Here is a 17500-nt window from a genome sequence, read left to right as displayed (position 1 = left end):
GACGGTTTCCCAGCTGAATTTTACCAATTTTTCTGGCCCGAGCTGCGAACCGAAATGTTAGCTAGTTTCCACTTCGCCTTTCAGTCCGGCTCTCTGTCGATTAGTCAACGGCGCGGGGTAATCTCTCTCATTCCCAAAAAGAACAAAGACAAATCCATACTTGAAAATCTACGCCCGATCTCGTTATTGAATGTAGATTATAAAATACTTACCAAAGTCATTGCCAAAAGAATAGAAAAAACCTTGCCCAAAATCATTAATCCTGATCAAACCGGATATGTAAAAGGCCGCTACATAGGCGAAAACATCAGATTAATCCAAGATGTCATGTTTCTCACTAAGCGCTTAAATATGCCTGGAATTGCAATTTTTTTGGATTTCCGAAAAGCTTTTGATACAATAAAATGGAACTATCTATTATCCACGCTTCGACTGTTCAATTTTGGCCTAGATATTCAAAGATGGATAGAAGTCATCTACCACAATGTATCTAGCTGTGTCCTAAACAATGGTCACGCGTCACCCTTTTTTCAATTGCACCGAGGCGTTAGGCAAGGATGCCCCTTATCGGGCCTTCTTTTTGTAATTGGCATTGAGCTTCTCGCAAGGGCTTTGAAAAGCAACAATGACATAAAAGGCATTACCGTTGGCGGAAAGGAAATAAAAGTCACCCAATTCGCTGATGATACTACAGTATTCGTTAACGACCATCAATCTGTTATTAACCTTTTGAAGCTTCTAAGTGAATTTAAACACACCTCGGGTCTAGAAGTAAACACAAGTAAAACAGAGGCGATGTAGCTTGGAGCTTGGAGAAACAAAACTGATACCCCATACAATTTCAAATGGCCTCAAGAACCGATTCAAGCTCTCGGCATCTTCTTTTCGTACAACTCCGACGCTGCAAATAAGCTGAATTTTGGAGAGAAAATTATCAAATTGAAAAATACGCTTAAGAATTGGAAAAGAAGGAAGCTTACCCTCCATGGCAGAATCAAAATAGTGAAAACCCTAGGTTTGTCGAAGCTAATTTATAACACCTCTGTGCTCGAGATCCCCGATTGTTACGTCAAAGAAATAAACAAACTAGCTTTCGATTTTATATGGGAAGGAAAACCAGCCAAAATAAAAAGAAAGACCATAATAAGTGACATAAGTCAAGGAGGGTTGAGAATGATGGATTTTGAAATCATGAATAAAGCGCTGAAAATTGCTTGGATCAAGAGAATCACCAAAAACGTTCAACCAGCATGGAAAATAATACCAGAGTTCACCGCTGCCAAATATGGAGGTTTATCCTTTCTAACCAAATGTCAATACGATATCAAGCATCTCAACCTTGACAACCTTCCACCTTTCTACCACACGCTACTTAAGTATTGGCAAGAATACAATGCTGACAAATTCTCGGAGGACCAATGCATTCACAACAAAATCATCTGGAATAATAGTCGCATCCTGATTGGAGACCGGCCAGTTTTTTTCAAACCCTTATTTGAGGCTAAGATTATACGTATTAAACAATTTTTAAAAGAAGACAACACCTTCTTCTCACTGGACGAGCTCATTCGCAAAGTGAACATCTGTATTCCCTTTACACTGTACTATGGCCTCGTCGCTGCCATTCCTACAGAATGGAAAATTATATTAAATCAAAACAACTCGCACCTAAACCCGCCTCTTGAAGACCTTCCGTCTACTCTACACTTCTAACCAACAACGTAAGTCCACCAACATCAGAGAACAGAATTCTAAATTACGGTTTCTCCAAAGAAAGCATCCACAAGGTGTACACGTTGCCTTTCCTAATAACCAAAGACTCGAAATTAATTGCTTTCCAGTATAAAATAATACACCACATCTTACCTACCAAATCCAGCCTTTTTCGAGCTGGCATTACTGATAGTGACATTTGTTCCCTATGTGCTACCGAAAAGCAAACAATAAACCACCTACTGTACCACTGTACCGTATCTAAGGCTTTCTGGGATAGATTCACCAGCTGGTGGTATCAGAAATTCAAACAAGTGGTCAATTTGAATGAATCTAACATCCTATACGGTTGGCATAATAACATAAAAAATAAACAGGCACTTAATGTCACTCTTCTTATTGCAAAATTCCATATCTTCGCGACAAGTTCATGTGATGGCAACTTATGTTTTGAAGGCTTTCTTCTCCGCCTCCAAGATAAACTCGATGTCTTAAAGCAAAGCTATATTGCCCAAAGGAAGCTACATAAATTCTTAAATATCTGGGGAAAACTACTATAAACTACTATAAATGTCACTTCGCTTCGTCCTTTTCTTTCCACTCTCGTTCATTGTAACTCTTTTCTTTAAGCCATCCGTAGTCTTGTTTGTAGCTGTTAATTTTATTATCTAAAAAAAAAAAAAAAAAAAAAAAAAAAAAAAAAAAAAAAAAGAAGAGACAAGTCAGTTAGAACTGTAGTTCATACTCAATCATGTCGGCGTGTTGGTCGTAATTGCCCCTCGCGTTTGGCTGCCGGCTCGGTAGACTCGTTATGAGGGAAGCTCAGGGCTATTTTCAACAATATTGGCCGTTTGCACGATTCTTACCCCGTAGCTCACCCTCGTGTTAAACAATATCTTAAGTTTATTCGGGAGGAACAGGCCGCTGGGGCTATTTTACCTTCCCAGCCAGTCCCGTTGTTTTTTGTTAAGTTTACCAAGTTAATAGATTCTCTTAGGGGTTCAATTAGGGAGGGTACCCTCTTAACCGCGGTGAACATGTATATTTTTGGTTAGGGATGCGGTTTTCATCGTGGTTGATTTCTTTTCAACGGGGATCGTGCCTCGAATTTGGGCCGTCTGCTGGCCAATCAAGTATTCAGGTTGAAGGATCGAAAGGGATTTTTGCTAAATTTGACCTTGACTAAGACTACACGGGGTAGTGCAACCAGGGGGAGGAGTTTGCCCAGTCGCTTGGATTGAATATTATTTGTCTGTTTGTAATTTGTTAAACATCGTGCTGACCGGGGATTATTTCTTTAGGGGTACTGACCGAGGAAGGGTTATTGGCCAAAAACCTTTCTTGGGTTCTGCGTTTAATAATCGTTCACGTAAACACCCTCAAAAGGGCGAACTTGGATTGTGGTGAAACACCTCACAGCTTCAGGCCCGGCCTCTCGAATACTCTTAATATGCTATGTTGTTCGCAGGATGATATATCCCGTTACTTGGGATGGCGCAGTAAGGGTATGGCTCGTTATTATACTAGGATGTCCATTATTGCTGGTTCTTTTCCTATTCCCGCCTCGCTTTCACTACGCCAGACCCCAGCGTCTCATGCCAGCAACCTACAATGGATTGTTTAGATCATGTTATTAGCCTTATATTCCCCCCTTGCATTATGTTTTGTCAGCCCCTTTTGGTTTTAAAGTTCCGTTTGGGATTATGGTTATAAATTTTAAGAGGAATCTGAGTAATAAAGAGAATTAAAGGGGAGTCATGTTGGAAATTTGCCAATTTATGAGTTGTTGTCGTGGTGGCGAGGGCAGGAGCGGACTCTTCCCGTAACTTAATTATATACTCTTGTGCGACGAGGTAATGAGTATGCAGTGAGGATATGGTACTGTTGCGTTTTTTAAACTGCTCTATAGCAATGTTTATCTCTGAGGAAAAGAGACGAAAACTGGACTAATAATTTTTTAAACCCGTTTGGGTGAAGGTTTGTGGTTAGCTCGTTCGTTAAGCGTTAGGCTTTAGGGCTAGGGTTTGGGTTGTTTTACTAGTTATCTGAGACAATTCTCTTGAGATGCAATTAACCTAGCAGGCCTTGAAACCAATTATCAAGAAATTCTGTTCTCAGATAATCCTGGTCAAAACTGCTGGGATAATTCCCGCTTTCCCCCCTCCCCCCCACTACAATGTTGATTTTTCACGATCCGAAATCAAGATCCGTTCATCGATCCCTCCGTGTGAGCGTTAGCCCTACTAAAGGAATTGGGCCCACACAAGGACAGAGAAAACTCTGTCAAACTCTTTTGCTTTTCAAGTAGAATTGCTGGGGACTGCCATCGCAGGTACGGCGGAATGAAGTCCGAACGGCTGCTGAGATCAGCGCCAGAGAAAATGAAAAACTGAAAAATACATGCAAATAAACAAGTTCCCTTCTCGTGCTTTTATGCGTTGCTGCCATAAGAGGTGTTCATTGCCACCATGTTGGTGGACTAACAAAAGATCTCTCATGCATGAGCTTCCCTTGCTCGTTGGTGTCTCTAGAGGTTGGCTGAAAACGTCCTATAAATAAACGCGCATCTTAATTTTTGAACCGGAATCCCTCATTCTGAACGTTACCAGAAGTTTAAGTCCTCACAATTCACTTTTTTTTTAATGAAGTACTTTTTAAATTTGAATTAGCGTGCGAACGCAGACGAAGCTTGATCTTAAAAGCTGTGTTCTTGATGCTCCCAACAGGCATCACATGATTCGGATTGGTTGATTTTTTTTTTCTAATAAAACAGAATACTCATTCTCTGAGAAGAACTTCATCTTTTGGGGGAAATCCAAATCCGCATCTAGGAGTTCTGTACCTTTAAAGCACCGACAACACACATTGCGAGCCTGTGGTGTGCGTAGTTGTGCCACGCTTTATAAATTGTCCACAAACCTCCAATATTTATGGTAATCAAAGTGGTTGACCTATATTGAGTGGAGGGTCTGAATGGGGGGGTCCACATGTCGGTTGTCGGTTAAAATTTTATAACTTTGTCGGTTGTCGGCTAGAATTTTCGACCTTTGTCGGTTGTCGGTAAATCCCAGTTAATTTTCTTGTCGCTAGTAATTTTTCTCTCGTTTTGTCGGTAGTCAGTAATATTTTCTAGCCCTTTGTCGCTAGTCGGTTAGCCCCATTCACACCCTCTGAGTGGTGAATGAGGGCCTTTCCCCCTTCATGAAGACGTCAAAATGAAAGTAACTTTCCAAATACTGGAATATTTCCTTTCATTAAATACGCCATATACTACAAGTTAAGAAAAGAAAAGATTCACTTCTGGCCTTCCGTTTTCTTTAACGCTAAAACTAGTCCTAACCTTGACCCTAACATAACAATAGCCCTAACGCCAACCCTAATCTTATTGTTGTTGACGTTCAGACACAGGGCAATTCGGGAAGTTTATCAAAGGGAGCGTGCATCTCATCTCTTGAAATCCTGGACGTAAGTTGGATATCTGATTTAAAATAAACCTGGTTGCAGTTTCAGTTATGTACACTGCACTGCACTTTTCACGAGATCGTGTGAAGAAGAAAGCACTCGTTTACTGATTAAGCCGAAACGCTCGTCTCAGTGATTGGGCCTAAGCACTCGTAACATTTTAACTTTCATTTTGCGGTTTGGTCAACTACACTTTTCATGAGATCGTGTGAACATGAAAGCACTCGTTTACTGATTAAAACCTAAGCGCTCGTTTCAGTGATTAGGCCTAAGCACTCTCGTAAAATTTTAGCTTTCATTTTGCGGTTCGGTCAACTACACCTTTCACGAGATCGTCTTGCCCTTGAAGAATTTTCATTCATCGACTGCGGGACTGCGGATCGCGGTGCCAGTTCATTTTACTGCTTGCCTTTAACAGTTTTCATTCATCGACTACGGGACTGCGGACCGCGGTGGCAGCTCGTTTTACAGTACGATTAGTGGGCCGGGTATTCTGCAATCGCTAAACAACTATAATGGTTTTTAAAAAACATACCTCCAAAACCAATCAATGGCAATGTACACCTCAACTACTTGTAGCGCTGCTTTACATACAACTGGCGCAAGGGAAGTGTCAAGCATGAGCACCGGCGCAAACTCAGCAGCAACTTATTTCCAAACGTCACCCATTGTCATTAATGTGCCAACCAGAGCCCCATTGGCTGTCGAAACAAAAGGTCTTTTGTTCTCGTGGTTGGCAAATTTGAATAACAAAAGCAATGTTTGTAAACAGATATTTTCCGTATATGTATACGTGTATTTCGTGTGGTTACATCTACAGCTACGTCTATATCATCGCCAGAAATTCGTACCAAATTTTTCGTGATAATTATATGACGATGTTTCTCTAATGGTCTAAACCACTGTCAGATAAGGCAGAGTACGGGCTCATGGTCACGATACACAAACATGACCGTAATTACAGTCAAAAAGGGGCCGCTGAACGAGAATACTGTCAATTATTTCTGAAATGTGATACCCGATTCTCGCAAAAGGTACTGGGTATCACCCGACAAAAAGAGTCCCAAAGTACCGGGTATAACCCGACTGTAGTATACTATAGTACGTCCAATGTAAGCGAAAAAAAGTCGGGTTTGAGTTGGGGATACTGCTCGAACATATTTGTGCTTGTGTTCAGCTATTTATATTAACTCAGGTTTTAGCATACTTTCGTGATTGTTAGGCACACTTTTTGAAGACTGTTTGACGGAGAAATAAGCTAGACTATTAGTTTAAATACTCTTTCCTTCATCAATTCATTGGGTCGGTACGTGCTTTATCTTCATGTTTTCCTTCCTGGCTTTCTTGCCTTATTGTCTTACATGATGGAAAAATATCACCGTAATTCATCTTGCATCAAAATGTTGAATTCCATGATTTAATGTTTTGTCAGTTAGTAGAGGAATCGCTTGCACTACCACTGTGGTGCATCGATTTTAATTGATCAGGGTACTGTACTCTTATTTTACAAACCCTTGAATGTCTTAGTAAAATTATTGCACAGTAAATGTACGTCAGCAAGATCCATCACACTTAGTCTACTGTGAAACTACTAATACATGATGTGAAATTACAGCTCTTCAGTAGAAGTAGAAATAGACCAATTTCGATATATTAAAATTGAGTCCTAAACAAAAGACATCATCTCGAGGCTCTGGGGAATATATATAAGGATTTGTATGAGTTTATTCCCCAGAGCCTTGAGATGATGCCTTTTGTTTAGGACTCAATTTTAATATATCGAAAGTGGTATATTACAGTATTGTACCACTATACTCACTATGAATATAACCTTGTTGAAACTACGGCCAGAGGTTTTTTCTCTCTTAGAGCAACGGAATAGCGAGTCGCGAAGCGGCGAGCAAAACCTCTGACACAGGCCGTTGAGAACCTCACTTCCATGCCCCGTTTGATTGGCTTCGAAAAAACCTACCAATCAGCATCTTTGGTTCCCACGATACGTTCGTCTTACTTAGTTCGATATCAAATTCAAAAATTCAATGTTCCATATAAAACTTCGATGTCGAATTTGAAAATAAAAACTCAAATTTAAAATTTGGATCTCAAATTCCGAAATTGAATTTTGGCGGACATATACAAAAAACAAAAGAAATGTAGAACCCACCGAACTTTTTCCGCCTTCAAAGCCTCGATTTCCGGAACGTAGCGGCGTTTCGATTGTGGCCACAATGGGCATGAGAAATCTGGTTGACAGCAATTGAAAACCTGTTTGAACAACTTTCCGTTGCTAAATCAATTAAAGCACTCGTTAAAATTGACCAGTTCGTCGAGCCAATCGAATTGGTAGGGTTAAAATCTGACTTTGGGAATATGAGACGGCATCCCATTGGACTGGCGTTCTCAAAGAACTGAACGACCTGTACCAGAGGTTTTTCCTCGCCTATTCCGTCGCTCTGAAAGAGAAAAACCTCGGGCAGCCAGGGTATACTGAACCGAAATAAGTGAAGCTCTAATTATTAGGGGCAGAACGCTTCCCCGACCGTTTCGAAGACAGGGACTTGTCCATTGATCTGGAGTCACTCCGTCGATCGCTTTGGTGATAAATTGCCATTATTTATAATGCTACGTTTTCCAGCTGGTTAATTAATGGACTGAGCCTTTCAATCCCTCAGTGATTTGTATCTGACAAATTGTTTGCAAGAGAACGTCGTGATTGCTCTCGCGCGTAGTGTTCGTGCATAGTTGCCTAACCTTGTTTTCGAACAAATCTGTCTCCAATTACTGAGATCGTACCTGAGTTTCTTCTAATAATCTGTTGCTGTCAGTCCGACTTGACAACTAGAACAACGAACTTGAGACAACTGTAACTGTTCCACTGCTGCTGCGTATTGACCGCAAATACATGAAAATTTTGATTTCCTCTTTGTGCATCCGCTATTTGTCGGACATCCCGCTGACGTCATAAGTACTAAGTAAGGATAGCAGTTGTGTATACATTAATTAACGTTAAAAACGCAGGTCACATAACTTGCATGCATGTTTGGTAAATTGTATTTTATGACAGGCACTGTGACAGCCCAAATTTTGCTTTTGTTTGCACAACAATACACACAAAATAATGTGGTAACGTAAATATGTTTATACTGACAAGAATGTTTTATGCTAATTGTTGACGTCACAAATATCAATTACTATGATAGATAATTACTTTTAATTTGTATCATGCATAAAGCCGAAGATATTTACTCTCTTTTAACCTCCCAAATTGCTTTATTTGTGTTGTCACTCGTAAAATTTCAAAAACGTTATGAACAAAATTTTGAAGTTTTAATTACAATCACTTAACAGTAGCATTAAGTGAATGCTACTTACAAAGCTGCCTTCAGGTTATGTACACCAATTTATTACACATAACATGAGAATTTTATTCCATAAAGCTCATTTGTACAAATCTATAAGCTTTATTTTCACATGTGAAAAAGGCCTATACAGCCAATCAGAATGGCGTACAGCTCTTTCACGTGTAGAACTATAACCAATCAACAATAGCGTTAAGGGCTATCCAAGCCAATCACTCGTGCATCTCGTGCAAATCGTACTTTGTCATTGAATTAAATTAAATTTGCATTTCCTTCTATTGCTAGTGAGTTTTCGTCTCTAATTCTCGTTCAGAAAAGTATTTTAATGAAAATTCTCATTTTATGTGTAATAAACAGTTCACGACATAGAAAGTGCGGCGTACAGGGTTTTATGCACGAGTTGTTTGTCAAAAACCCTCACTCGCTCGTTCCTCGCTCGTTCGGGTTTTTGACACAAACAACTCGTGCATAAAACCCCGTACGCCGCACTTTCTATGACGTAAACTATATATAACTATTCCTGTATCAAGTTCCGCTACTTACGGGTCCGATTAAGACAGTTACTGAACCACCAGAATCCCCGTCAGTTATAAACTGATTCACCATTTTACCCAGCTAGGTTTATCAAAACGATTTAGAACGAATCGTACTGTTCTGAGTTAAACAACTGCCTTACATCTCTGACCATGACTTCCGTACCGAAAGAGCTACTGAACCTACCCTGGATGTCAGAGGTTTTTTCTCTCTTAGAGCGACGGAAGAGAAAAACCTCTGGCAGCCAGCATGAACTGAACCGAAATAAGTGAAGCTCTAATTATTAGGGGCAGAACGCTTCCCCGACCGTTTCGAAGACAGGGACTTGTCCATTGATCTGGAGTCACTCCGTCGATCGCTTTGGTGATAAATTGCCGTTGTTTATAATTCTACGTTTTCCGGCTGGTTAATTAATGGATTGAGTTTTTCAATCCCTCAGTGATTTGTATCTGACAAATTGTTTGCAAGATAACGTCCTGATTGCTTTTGCGCGTCGTGTTCGTGCAGAGTTGCCTAACCATGTTTTCGAACAAATCTGTCTCCAATTACTGAGATCGTACCTGAGTTTCTTCTAATAATCTATTGCTGTGAGATGTCTGTCCGACTTTACAACTAGAACAACGAACTTGAGACAACTGTAACTGTCCACTGCTGCAGCGTATTGACCGCAAATACATAAAAATTTTGACTTCCTCTTTGTGCATCACAGGCTCCCCAAGCTGAAAATACGTGGTGTATGCGACAGCTTGTGTATATAGAGAATTGTATGGGAAAATAACCGATCGTAAAAAAATTGTGTAAATAACTATCTCATTTGAAATAAAGTTTTCCTACCTCAAATGTGTGACCAACTTGTCTCTTTTGCCGAGTTTCGAGCCATTTTGACGCCGTTTAGTGAAGTGATCCGGAAGGCCGTTACTGAAATAATAGGAAGGCCGGTAACTCCATCCATCGCCCTCCAGACCTCACTCCACAAATCGTTTTCTCCTCAACAGGAAAAGTCCCGAATCGCAATAAAAACAACAGTTCCATAAAGCCCAATAAATTTCACTCCAAATACGTGTGTTTCGGCGGCCGAAAGACTCGTGACGAACGAAAACTTTGCCTTAAAATTCACCTCTTCGGCTTTCCTCAGAGGCTTGTGACCGGGCAGTCAACAACGGAAACTCGCAAGGTGGTTTCAGCCTCAACTCTGATTGGTCCATTTGAATTTTAAGTTTTTCGCTGTGCGGACCGACCGCTAGCTGGTAAATAACTTATTTATTTTTTTCCTCTGTCTCCCTTCCTCTCTGAAAACACTTTTTAAATTGTTGACTCGAGGCGCCCTTGATAGGGAATGTAGTTTAAAGCGGCTTACAAACTGAACGTTTCAAAGAGAACTATTTTTATTTGAATCTATTTCCAAACCTCTTGTCTAATAAAAAGTAACTTCTTGTTGAAAAACATCCTTTGGACTTGAACTTCTATCCAGAACAATTCACTAGGCCTTAACTATTGATCCAGACTATCCTTTTGAACGCAACCGCTTTAATCACTCGAAAAACAGTGAACTTAACAAGGACTACAAAACGCTAGTCAACCGACGAAGATTACACAATCGAAGAGGAATTTGCAGGCGAGGTTGCCTGGCTTTTCATTGTCATTAAAACGAGGATTTTACATAACAATCTAAAATTAGAACGTAAGTATAACATGGTTTTGTCCATAGTCATCAACTGTCACGATATGTTCAAGTTAATTCGCTAGAGTGTCTATTTCCAACACTTCTGTATGTAAACGGATTCGGTGTCAAAAAATGGAAATTAAAGGTCCAGGACAAAAATTCTCCTAGCGTTACCGTGCCCGTGGGAAGAGATAGGAATTTCCGGACCACACGAAGAACCTAGCGGCAGGATGCGATACCCTGCCCTCTCGGAAAAAAATAAAACATGTTATTTTTACACGTGAAAAGATCACTGTTTCTATGGTTACATATGAAAATCGTGCCTTTCGATGCCTTTCTTGATATGGTTTAGTAGTTATTTGCCCTCACGATAAGCCTTAAATGAATGGTAAGGTAAGAGGAACCATTAGAAAAAGAAATAGATTGCTTAAAATTCATTCAAGGCTTAAATTACCGGCATCGTGGGAGAAATATAGAATTCAAAGACTGAAATTATACATCTTCTCTAATTAGGCATAGTAAAAAGATCTATTATGAGAATCTCAATTCGAAGCTGTCTGATCCTACCATTTGCTCTAAAAAATGGTGGGGAATCGTCAAATCATTACATGGGCAAAAGATTCACGGCACAATTCCACCACTGGTTGAAGGTTCCAGAACCATTTTTGATGCCAAGGAGAAAGCAGAGCTGTTCAACAAGTATTTCGCTAGCCAAAGTACTTTAGATGATAGTACGGGCGGAGCTGCCGTTTGAAATAGAGTATTTTCAATCTTCCAGGATATTATCACACGTGACTACTACAGAAAGAGAAATTAGGGATTTGTTTAGCTGTTTAGATATCAGTAAAGCGTGTGGCCCTGATGGCATTAGCAATAAGATAATAAAGATTTGTGCTGATGGAATCTCGGGAGCGTTTGTTAAACTGGTTAATCTGTCGTTTTCGGTGGGGGTTTTTCCGGAGGGATGAAAAGTTGCAAATGTGATACCAATTTTTAAGAAAGACGACCGTCAGTCTAAATCAAATTATCGTCCTGTTTCTCTGCTTGATTCATTTTCCAAAATTACTGAAAAAGTTGTTTTTATCAGACTATGTAATTTTTTGTTAGAGATTGGTTTTCTCATTCCTTTACGGTCTGGTTTTCGCCCTGGTGATTCAACTGTAAACCAGCTCGTTTACTTGATGCACAGAATTTATGCGGCGTTTGAACAAGGAAAGGAGGTTAGAATGGTGTACCTTGATATAAGTAAAGCATTTGACAAGGTGTGGCACAAGGGTCCTTTATATAAACTTGAAGTGATTGGGGTTCTTGACCCCTTGTTGAGCTGGTTTTGCAGCTACCTCTCTGATCGTAAACAACGAGTTGTTATCGACGGCCAGTCCTCCGACTGGATTGGTACTAATTCCGGTGTACCACAAGGCTCTGTGCTTGGCCCTTTACTTTTTTTAATTTATATCAACGGCATTGCCGTTAACGTCCAGTCAGATTGTCTTTTATATGCTGACGATACTTCACTCTGATGTTGTTGACGATCCCACCGTTTTGGCAGTTAAATTAAATTCTGACCTTGAGCGAATTTGTGATTGGGCGAAACGGTGGCTTGTAACTATCAATGCTTCCAAAACTAAATGTATGACGTTCTCGGTCAAGCGTTTTAAGCCTTTTCATCTTTTTGTTTTGTTTGATAATGAGGTAATTGATGAAGTCATGCAACATACTCACCTAGGCGTAACGTTTGCTAGCAATATATCTTGGAAGCCACATATTTTTAATGTCTACGAGAGAGCTAGCAAGAGAGCGAATATGTTGAAGGGTTTAAAATTCAAACTTTGTAGAAACACTCTCGAGAGGCTTTATAAATCTCTCGTTCGCCCTGGTTTGGGATGGATGTACTGAAAGCGAATGTGATATCCTTGAGCATGTGCAGTACGAGGCTGCTAAAGTATAAGATTGTAAACACTATCTTAAAAACCTACTTTCTTTACAAGTCTCTGAGAGAACGAGTTATTCATTACGAAATGTTAGACATTTTACACTTCTTGCTAGTCGCACTGAACGTTTTAATAAATCATTTTTTCCATCTACTACAAGGTTATGGAATAATTTAAGTATTGACGTACGGAGCACTCTTTCCCTGAGTGTATTTAAGAAATCCCTTTTATCCTACTTTTCATTTCCTGCAAAAAATGTTCTTTACGAAGTTGCTCTTGATAGGTTTTCTTCTATAATTCATACACGGCTCCGTTTACATGCTTGTGCTCTCAATTATTATTTATTTAAAATAGGACGTAAAGAATCGCCAGCCTGCTTCTGTGGTTTTTATTCAGAGTCTGTAAAGCATTTCTTCCTGAAGTGTCCTTTATTTGCTGTCTAAACTAAAGTATAGAGTACTCTCCTCAGCTGCTCAGATTTTTGCTGACAGGTAAGCCCATATGTCTGATGCAGCAATTTTATCGGCTTTCCTGTCTGGATGCCCATCTCTTTCTAATGATGAAAATAAGGCTTTATTTTTGCTTGTCCAGACGTTTATCTTAGATTCTAACCGATTTTATGTAACATAATAAGTGTACATTTGTGCTACCTGTCAGCATGTTGATTCATTGTGATTTGTAAGCTCTTTTTACCGTCTTACTCCTATAATGAAATGTATGTATACTCGAGGTAAGCCCCCTCGATGAGTCTTTGTAACTCTTGGGGCAAACTTCTTGTTTGAATATTGTTTAAATAAAAAATTAAAATTAAAATTAAAAAAAATAAATTCATTGGTGTTTATGAAATAAATAGATCTAGAATATTACATGACCGCTTGGAGATACGAAATTTCTCTTCTCGTGTTGGAAAATATTTCACTCGTTCGCTGCTGGTAAGGAGCAAGGATGGCACAGTCGGTTAGTGCGCGACCTTGGTGCAAGAGGTCCTGAGTTCGATTCCCGGATCTCGCATACTTGCTTCGACTTCTTTCCTTTCCGTGTAGCTAAGTAGCTTTAAATACCCGTAAAACGGAGCACTGATGGAGAGGGGGGAGTAAAATGAGCGCACCGTCGACCTCAGGTTTGTCAGTTGAATTACTGTTACGAGTTATCGACGTTAAATATGGTTACTTTACTTTACTTTACTTTAAGTTCGCTCGCTTGCCCGAGGCGCATTTTCAACCTCGGACACAGTTTTTCGCAATACGAACCTTCCAGCTGCCTAATAGCACATATTTCTTTGTTGTTCAGTTGCCGACCTTCCAAGCAATATTGGGTTGGGTGATGGGGCAAGGCGAATTCCTTCAATCGGTTTTCTTTCTTGGGTTTTCATCCAAGACGGTGAAGAAATAAGGGATTTATGTTTTTATCAAGGAATTTGGTCCAAGAATGTAGCAGCTGCCTTAAAGATTATTTAACTGAATTTGTACAAGCAGTTTATGATGAATATACTATTACCTCGCTCGGGGTATAAAAGCATTGGTTACTCTCATGTGCAAACAGTATTTTAATTCCTACTGAATATGAGTCTGATAAGTTGCAAAAGCTCTCACATTAGCGTTTTTTCAAATACGGCTGGTGCTTGTTAGAAAAATATTGGGCTAATTTGTTCCCTAACCGTAAGGGGATAACGATGTCAATTCCACAGCCTTTTAGCATTTGTGTTTATTGTGATTATTTTTAACACAAAGTTAACGCGAAAGTTAGAACTTTATGAGATTTTGATAAGTTTGTTTGTTAGTCAATCGATGCTATTTATAATTATTTACATTGTTTTTCTGGTATGAGTTGGGGAGGGGTTGGGGAGGGACAAAGTACATTCTTCTGTTGGTCTTTTTTTGTCATTATTAATTTCTCCGCCTTTCGATACAAACCAGAAACGTTGCAAGATAAGCTGAACTCGCTATTAATCAGCGCTAATGAGTCAGCAGGTAGGATAAGGAACCACAGTTACTAAGAAAATCATCAAGTGTAGAATGGAACACACCCACTCTGATTTACTGTTACGCCTACTTTCATAGACGAATTCCACGAATTCGATTGAAGCAACATTAAGTAGTGGCTTATTATTAACGGACCACATTTCTTACGGTATGGTCGAATTCTTGGAATTGGGCGAGGCAGTAAACAAGGCATTCATTTTGTTAATTTTTGACAAACAGCTATCTTGGTCCCGGAGGTTCCTTTGTCCTTCTCCTCGGACAGAAATTTAGCGGCGTTGGCTTAGTGGTGATCGAACATGCAAACTCAGAAAAAAAGAACAAAACCCTTTGGTTTTGCAGGTCCCTGCGAATCCCACTTCCGTGCAAAGTTTACAGTGCGTGTCTGACTGCCGGTTCTGATTAGTAGATATTTTAACGTCTACTCGATTCAAAATTGCCGCTGACGAGAATGTTGTCAAGAAGGTGATAGCGCGACTGTCATTGCATGGTTGTTTTTTATGACTGATTTTGAAGCCGGTTTGACTGTTAGCATCTGCATTGAAGCGAGATTCGCAGTGATCGAAACCGGAGATTTTTCTTCGCATTTCGTTGTCTCCGCTTCGCGGCTATAATTCGTTCGAGGAAAAGAAAGAAAGAAAGAAAGGCCTCTGGGACCATAGTAGCGGACAACATATATTTCAGCCTCAAGTTTGCCGCTATTGATTCTCGCCGACATGTTTGTACTGCAAACGGATTTGTTTGTCACCGTTTGACCACTTGTTCTAACTGAAAAGTGTTAAAATGGGGAGCTTCCATTGCGGAACAATGTACCTTCTCAAGTAAACTCTATACGCAGGATTACAGCATAATCGAACTAAAATAGCGAGGGCTTAAATTTAGCCAGCCCGAGTAAGTGCTTTCTTGGTTAAGGTGATCCCTTGAGTTAAAAAGTGCCATACCATTTTAAACTTGGAATGTACTGTTTGTTGATCACTTTGTTACACATCGAAGTATACAATAAAAAGGATAGATCACTGTGCCAACGAAAGAAATACAATTCTCGCAAGTTCGCGTTCAATTGACGGTAATTCAGCTTTCGAATTGGATTCTATTTTATCGCTTCCTGAATCTCTCCCCACTTATGTCTAGAAATATTAATGCAGGCAATCGCAAAAACAACGAATTACAAATCATGCGAACGAAATATCAAATTTAATAAATATAACGAAAACAACAAACGATTACAGTGTATCTTTCATGAGAGCAGAAATAACAGAGCTTTGAACAACACTGATTTATACAAATAATCATTCAATTAAAGCATAAAAACTAAAGCGTACGTTAAGGTGTATATTATGAGAAAAGAGCACAGCATCAATCTGCGCGCATTCGCCTGAAACTTTTGTGTGCCAACGAGCTAGAGAAAAGTTTCCGCGTTTCGCGATAACTTAACTTCTTTTATGATTAAGTCAAAAGTAACGTTACATAAAAGGTAAGTCATGGTGCTCGTCCACGATAAAATAGCCATTGCTTGATGGGCAACGGTTATAGTCGGCGAAAATCAGCTATGCTTTCGATTTGAAATCGCAAGTATTATTTAGACCAAAATTGCACTCCACTCAGTTCAATTACCACTTTATTACACCCATTTTGAAATCAAACAGTGTTTTTGCCCATACTGATATTTATTTATTTATTTATTTCCTCATTTATTCATTCATTTATTCACTTTACTATGATTTCAGACCAAAATTTTCACCATTTTGTTAGGCTAGAAAAAGGATACGACTTAAAGCTAAAAAATGGTGCGATTTGTGAATAAATCCATTGTTGAGAACCAATCAGGCAGATTGCAAGGGTTTCAAAATGAGTGTAGTAAACAGTGTAATACAAAGTATTCAGCTCAAGGTAATTCCACTGAAATGCATTGTGCATCATTACCACGCATAATTTAGCTTCTTGTGCCATAAGAATGCAAACAAACGCGGGCGATAACTTGGCAGGGCTTTTCATTTACACTAAGCGTAGTGTAGCAGAAAATGGCTCTTTTCTTCTAAGCGAACACTGTGAACTACCTGTTCTTATAACCGAAAGCGTTGCTGTTGCCTTCAACGCTCCTGAAAATATCATGTACAACTTTAGCCACGGTAGAGAAAGGAACTCCACCCCACACGGTTTACTTTGAAGTACAGTTCTCCCCTCAGTGGTTTCTGGTTTTGCATTCAAGCATCTATTCTAGTTCACGTGCTCTATACATGTTGTACCGCCAACTAGAGTTTGCAAGTCACTGCAAATGGGGTCTAAAATGCAGCTGCCTTTCATTGACCAAAACGAAAGCTTCGGCTACTTTGGTCACAGTGCACATATCAACAAACTTTTTAAAGCCATCGTATGCTGTATTAACTTTAATAGTGTGCAATAAACTTGAACTTGAACTTGAACTTGACAAGCACCGTGGCATTTATGAAGATACCAAAACTCTCCTTGTCAGTGTTTTTTGTTTTTTGTTTTTTTTTTTTCCTTTAAGGGCGGGTTCGTCTTTCTCTGGCTTTCCTTATTCATTCTGTTTCTCGCCAGCTTTTGTCAGCAGAGCGTCAAGTTTCTCCTCAAGTTTAGACGTCGCCTCACGAAGCTGAACTTCCATGTCATTAAGTTGTGATGTCACCTCCGATAATTTACCTTTCGCTTCGGTGAGTTCAGATTTGACTTCTTGCATTTGCAGGTCTTGATATTCTTCGTCATCATCTCGCGCGCACATCTGGAAATTTAAGACGAAACCCTAATTGACAAAAAATAACAATATACCTGGCAATGCAATCTCGTGTCAAGTTTAAAATGATGTGCAGAAAATACTGCATTAGGAAAATACTACATTAG

General features: G+C 39.6%; 3 protein-coding genes across 3 annotated transcripts in view; all 3 read right to left on the bottom strand.

Moving 5' to 3' along the window:
- The window catches only part of LOC138059748 (short transient receptor potential channel 4-like), a 33767-nt gene extending 27985 nt beyond the window's left edge, over positions 1 to 5782 (bottom strand). The window contains exon 1 of the mRNA XM_068905356.1: positions 5711 to 5782. The gene's annotated coding sequence lies outside the window, so the exon portion shown is untranslated. The remainder of the gene's footprint in view (positions 1 to 5710) is intronic.
- LOC138060576 (transient receptor potential protein-like) overlaps positions 1 to 17500 on the bottom strand; it is a 209190-nt gene that overhangs the window by 131843 nt on the left and 59847 nt on the right. The window lies entirely within an intron of this gene.
- LOC138060578 (uncharacterized) overlaps positions 1 to 17500 on the bottom strand; it is a 91660-nt gene that overhangs the window by 51202 nt on the left and 22958 nt on the right. The window lies entirely within an intron of this gene.

The sequence above is a fragment of the Montipora capricornis genome, chromosome 8, assembly GCF_036669925.1.
Source record: "Montipora capricornis isolate CH-2021 chromosome 8, ASM3666992v2, whole genome shotgun sequence".
NCBI classification, from domain to species: Eukaryota; Metazoa; Cnidaria; class Anthozoa; order Scleractinia; family Acroporidae; genus Montipora; species Montipora capricornis.
Note: the sequence above shows the minus strand (reverse complement) of the source record. Positions and strands in the feature narration are given on the sequence as shown.